This window comes from Pinus tabuliformis, chromosome 3_2 (assembly GCF_031772625.1).
Source record: "Pinus tabuliformis cultivar Carrire ecotype Pingquan chromosome 3_2, CPIR1, whole genome shotgun sequence".
Taxonomy (NCBI): domain Eukaryota; kingdom Viridiplantae; phylum Streptophyta; class Pinopsida; order Pinales; family Pinaceae; genus Pinus; species Pinus tabuliformis.
The window spans coordinates 668658070-668664735 of record NC_142302.1 but is presented as its reverse complement, the minus strand read 5'-3'; positions in this window follow the sequence as shown (position 1 = coordinate 668664735).

The window sequence follows — 6666 nt, the reverse complement described above, 5'->3', positions numbered from 1 at the left end:
TCTTGTCCATAAAAATATACCCCTAAAAAACCCTATCCCAAAAAACATAAATTTGCAACTAATCTCAAACCCTAGCCACAAAGCCTATAACTCCAATATATTATTTATTATTAAAATGTTTAACTATGAATTGAGACATAACAGAAGTTGGTGTAAAAGGATTTAGCCATTTCTACAATACATTCATCCAATGATATCGATATATAGGAGATGGATATAACCACCTCTAGATCTAGACATGCTCTCACATTGATAACTCATTAATAGATAAGGATGACACTTCATCAAGAGATAAGAATAACAACTCATAAGAGGTGATCTAGGACTTTTTGATTATATAGGGCTTCATGGGATAATAATCCCCCCTCAATCATAAGTTTCAATAATTACACTAGCAAGGAAACAAGAATTAGTGCATAGTTTGACATCATTTCAAGCTTTAATTTGAAACTTCTCAATTAAGTTTTGATGAATAAATGCATGAAAAAGGCATAATGTGGATGCTGAAAAATCATATAATATGAGAAATCCCACTATTTGAACATGTGAACTCTTATATTTGTAATTGTCTACTGCTATGAACTCCATTATTTGATTGGACTGAATTTTGAGAAATGAATAAGCTCCAAGTTTGAATCTTCATTAAAAATGCTTGAAAACCCAATCAAATGGAAAGCAACAATGCAAAGTCTAATGACCATCTAGGTAAACAAAATGTACTCAATATTGTATTTAGAAAATGACACGCAAATAGTGTCAATCAACATGTCAATCATCAATTTATTACAAGTGATGAAATATTTGCAACTCTCTAGTTATTGTTGTCATTGAAACTTTGAGTCTAACAATCATCATTAATCTTCCCCACTTTGTCAATTGAAAAGTGAGAAGTATGTCGATGGGATCCAAGCTTGAGATCTGAAGTCTTCTTTGCTTTGATAACTTTTTCATCATTGTATATGTTGATTTTGGTTGATCAGTAACCATTTTCACTTGATATAATGTATTTTGTGGTTTTTTTTTAACATTTACATTTTTCTTTTAATCAATGTACTCCCCCTCATGAAGTGCAAGAGAGTACCTTTCTCATTTATTTTTTGTACTTCCTCACTTTAAGGTGCCATTTTAGACTCATGGATTTAATTGTTAATGTAAAATGTTCCCCAATCAAGCTCAAAATTATCATTTGTAACAATTGATTGAAAGTCTTATGTTTTTGTAACTCTTCCATGCAAATATGTCTATACTTATGTTTTAACTTGACGGTAAGAGTTAAGCAAAATCTTGATTTGTAGATTCCATCCTCAAGATTTGATCCAACCATAATGAATTGCCTTCTTCTTATTTCGCTATTTTTCTTAAGCATGATTTGCCTTCCCATAATGAATACAAGGATGGAGATTAAAACACTATGTCTCCATATGGCCAACTCAATGACAATGTCGGCCCTTAATAATTCTCTCAATGTGTTTATCATCAACATAATTAACTCATGCATAAACATGTTGAACATTTGAATCTTTCCCCTTCAAATTTCCAATGAGAAATCTAGCACTCACACATTGAACTAGTTTGGAGTAGTCAAGAATATGATAACCAATATTTTTTTTATATCCTTAGACACATCCATTCTTATTGAATTTCATTTATTACCAAGGTTTGATGATGATTTTGACATTCACAAGTGTTTTCTTTTGTAATTTCAAAAGAAAATTCAAGTTTTCATCACTTATACCACTTTTGGTACCATTGTACTTTTACATCTTCTACTTGTAATCCATCTTCAACAAAACTTGTCTTCGTCAATTCACTATTAATGAATGCTTCCATCTAATAACCAATTAAGGAATCATCCATCATATATTGTGTTGCATATGTATCAACCATTTGCATTAGGTTATTTATGTCACAAGTAGCATCAATCATTGGCTTGTCTTGATTCATGTGTTCATTTTGCATTATTAGCATCACTGTCTACTTTTCACTTAATTTTTGTTCAAGTTATTTGAATAGTTTATCCTTCATATCCATTTATTCATGAAGATCAACAACCAAATCATTTAAATCATGTAAGGATTCCTATAGTTCTTTAATTTTTTTTAGATTACATGCATTGTGTATGATTGTTTAAAACTGATTCAGGTGGATCCAGAGACACACACAGGACAGAGGATTCAGGAAAGGTCAAAAAAATAAAAGTGTTTGGATTATGCTCAAACTAGGACCAAAGCGTAGATCTTGTCATCTTGATCGCAGCAGTGTGAACGGTTTGTCAATCTGAGTCTTGATGAAGGAGATAGAGGCAGTCAAAGTTGGGTTGACTTTTTGATGACTGGGCAGGATTAATGAAGGCGCAATTTGGTATTTTTCGGCAGACGGAATCCGGCCAACTCCAACCAAATTTCGGGAAAAATCGTGGCCTCGTTAAAATGACCCCTTCGGTCTAAAACCGAATTTCCAAAAACGCCCACTTTGTTTTAAAATAACAAATATATATATATCTATATATATATATATATATAAGGGGTGGTAGGCCACCAACCCCGCCACCCCAACTCTCACACAGTAAAAATTTTATATGGTAGAGGGGCGGGCCACGACCCCCGGCCCCTCCCATGGAGCCATAACCGTAAGCTCAAAGTTAAGGTGGTGGGCCAGCCCTTGGGGCACGGACCGAACCACCAACATTAAAATAAAGACCACCGTTGCCTATAAACGTGGGTTGGCCCTTGGGGCGCAGACCCAGCATACAACTGCCCGCACAAAGGAAATGGAGTAGGGGACAGGTGAGGTGGGCAGGCCGCCCAAGGCGGGCCCAGCCTGACCTCCCTTCCCACTTTAAAATTTTGTTATGTAAAAAAGGGAGGAGGCGAGGTTTGACCGCCCAACCTCCTCCCCAATATTTGGATCTCAAACCAACTTCGCTAACAGATTTATTGGGAAATCCGTCACCCAATTTCTATTTAAAACGCAGTTTTCAGTGTGCTCAGGCAGAAAGGCAATGCACGCGGTTCGAGGCAAAATTTTGCAGGAGGGGCAAAATTTCACTTTGTCAGAATTTGACAAATTTTATATGGTTTCAGCACTTCTCTACGCCACGAACACAATGGCGCTGTCCATTACTCCATTAGAGTTCTGAATTTTTCAGCCATTTTTTAGTATGCAGGTGGAACCATCACTGCTGCAAAAACAGGGCGCAGAACCATGATCCATGAAATTTTCCCGAGGAGGTAATTTTTCTCCATGTCGTAATATAGTCAAGTTTATAGTCGTTTTTCATGGTTTTCCATAGGGATCGCAATGGTGAGGTCATATTTTCCTTTGGAGTTGCAGAGTTCCAGTCCACCTATGGAGCAGAATCTTTGAGGAATCTAGGGGGAATCCAAAAGATTCTTTGAGCCCCAGATTCTCAATTTCTCAGAATTCAAAAATTGGACAGTCAATTTTGCACTATTCGACACCACAAATCTGATGGTGCATTTAGGTTTCTCATTTTCTCATTCTATTCTTCAACCATTTTTCTAAGTGGAACGCAGGTGTTAGCATTTATGTGCGAGCAACCATTTCCATGCGATTGATGCCATGAGATCGATGGCACAAACAATTTCAAAAGTTTGACATCCACTTCTTCAGATGGCCCTTGGTTGTGAGGTATATGCATTGTGTTCATTTACTTCTTTTGCTATGCATTGTGTTGCACAGATCCATGTTGATGCTTGATGTGGGATCTTGTTTATTACTTGTTTTCATGATTCCTGCTTGATGTGATGCAGAATCATCTATGTGATGTACTTGTTGTCATGATTCGTCATGTTATGTTTTGAGATCCCTTTGTTGTATGTTGATGGGATACTCATGTTGTCGTCATGTATGTTTGCATTGAGATCCCTTTTATGCCATGTTGGCGGGATGCTCATCATGCATGAGTCTGTGTCATACTGATAAGAGTTTTTTGACTGAGAGTTCCTGTAGTGGAACATATCTTGGAGCCACTCCTGCATGAGGGAATTTTCCTTGTATGATAGCGACATCACCTCTTATGTACATCATCACTATTGACAACACTTAATGCAGCGGCCTACACCATCTTGACACCGGGGCCCGGAGACGTAGTCCCTCCTGGACGAACTCCGTTATCAACGGCTTATGTTTTTATGTTGCTGATGATTGTCATGTTCCTCTTCTTTACAGCATGCACATGTATTCATTTATGTTTCTTTTAAAAATGCAATTTAACACATCACGAAAGTAAAAGGTCTTGGAAGGGTCCTTCGTCACACCCGGACCTGGATCAAGTGGTATCGGAGCGGTCTTTGCGTTGATGTGAATTGCAACGTGAACAATGGAACGTGTAGCGACAGAGGATGAAAAAGCGATGTACAAGACCATGCTCAAAATTTCCAAAAGAGTGGAAATCATGTATGAAACTCTACAGAAAGAGATAGAGGAAAAGGAGCGATTGCAGCTTCAGTTGCAAGCCATGGAAGAGGCCCTAGAAGAACTGAAGCACAACAAACATAATCTTCAAATAGAGAACACTAAACCGAAGATGCATCTACATGAAGAGAAGGAGGAAAAGCAGAGTTTACTACGATAGCTGCAACCTAAGGACGAGGACTTGGAAAAGATGCAGCGAGACCCATGTGAGGTAAAAAGTAGTTATCTGAATTCATGTATGTTTCCTGATGATGATTTCATTGTTTTCGAAAATCATACCATAGGAATTGGCTCCAAACTGTTGAAGAAAATGGGGTATGAAGGAAAGGGCTTGGGCGTCAATGGCCAAGGCATTATCAACCCCATCAAAGTAGAGGAATTACCATGTCGAACAGGACTTGGGTATGTCAAAAAGGAAGTTGGGGAATGCACCACGACAGTTAGCGAACCACCAACAACAGATGATGAGCAACCCTCATCAGTTCGTTCCAAATCAACAGAGGAGGTAAAAGATGTTGATTTCCTTTCGATTTCATCTTCACATAGTATGATTTCTGTGGGAGATTTGGAGATCCCAATTACAGGGACAAAGATGAGGCTCCTTACCAAGATAAAGCACGAGAAGGAAGAAGAACTTGGTGTTAATAACCAAGGCATAACTCAACCATTGGAGGTCGGGTAGAGACCTCAATTTGTAGGCTTGAGATACACCAAAGGAGAATGCTCAAAGGTGTCGTATGTTTCCGAGACATCGTTGAAATTGTCAAGGAAAGAGAATGATGGGAACCCATCCCCATCATCCCATGGCAGTTTCCATTGCAGGGAAAGAGCTGAGGCAAGCTCTTATCGCCATGCTTACACCAGAGACGGCAAGGAAAGGTATAACCACTCTCGACATTCGAATGTTCATTTCAATTATGATCATGTTGTTAATGATAAACGTAAGACATGGAATCAAAAAACATGCACCTTTTGTGGATTACATAACCATACATTTTCTAAGTGTTGGAAAAGAATGGTAGCACACAAAAGGATGAGGCATGAAAGACCCTCTCAACAATATATAAAGAAACATGTTAACCAGATATGGAGGAAGAAAAGCTATTGCAATGATTGCGATAGAAGTGGCCATCAAAGAGCCACTTGTTGGAGGTTCCATCCAGAACAACGCCTTAAAGACAAAGTGTCGGTGCATGAACCAAGTGAAGCAGTTGTTCGACCATCAAATGCGCCACAAGGAGGCGACCCATTCACCTTGATAAGTGAAAAATGGTTTCTAAATATGTTGTCTTGTCATGGTCATGCTTTTGTAAATCATTTGTTGCATTTTAAAATGTAAAAGTGATGATGTGTTTTCCATAACTCGTTCCGCAACAATGATGTCTGGTCTTATTTTGTGTCGCATGTTGAATTGTGAAAGTGATGTCGTGTTTCCATCACTTGTCAAAGAGACAATAGTGTTTGGCCTTATTGTTTTAAATCATGTGTTGCAGTGATGATGTGTTTTCCATCACTTGTTGGAGCAACAATGATATGTTGGCCTTGTTGTCGTAGCTGGGGTCTTGTGTCCATCTTGATGTAAACTTGACCACCGAGTATGTGTTATAAACTTGTGGCAAGTGTGGGACGTTTGGGTCATTAGTTGGTCATGAAAGTCAAACATGTAATTTGCAAAACAATGTACTATAGGTTACAGAGGTTGCAGGTGTCGGCTCATCGCTTAAGGCTCCGAAGAACAAAGGTGAAGGAGATGGAAGCGAGACCTTTTTAGGACGCTTATGATGTAGACAAGGTACAGAGAAGTTGCAAATTATTTTTCATGCTTTTGGAGGACCAAAATCTCCTCAGTGGGGAGGATTGATCCAGGTAGCTCCAAAGACATACACAAGACAAAGAGGATTCAGGAAAGGTAAAAAAAATTCAAAGTGTTTGGATTATGCTCGAACTAGGACCAGAGTGTAGATCTCATCGTCCTGATCGTGGCGGTGTGAACAGTTCGTCAATCCGAGTCTGGATGAAGGAGATAGAGGCAGTCAAAGTTGGGTTGACTTTTTGATGACTGGGCAAGATTAATGAAGGCGCAATTTGGCATTTTCCGGCGGACGGAATCCGGCCAACTCTGGCCATATTCCGGGAAAAATCGTGGCCTCGTTAAAATGACCCCTTTCGTCCAAAACCGAATTTCCAAAAATGTCCACTTTGTTTTAAAATAACAATATATATATATAT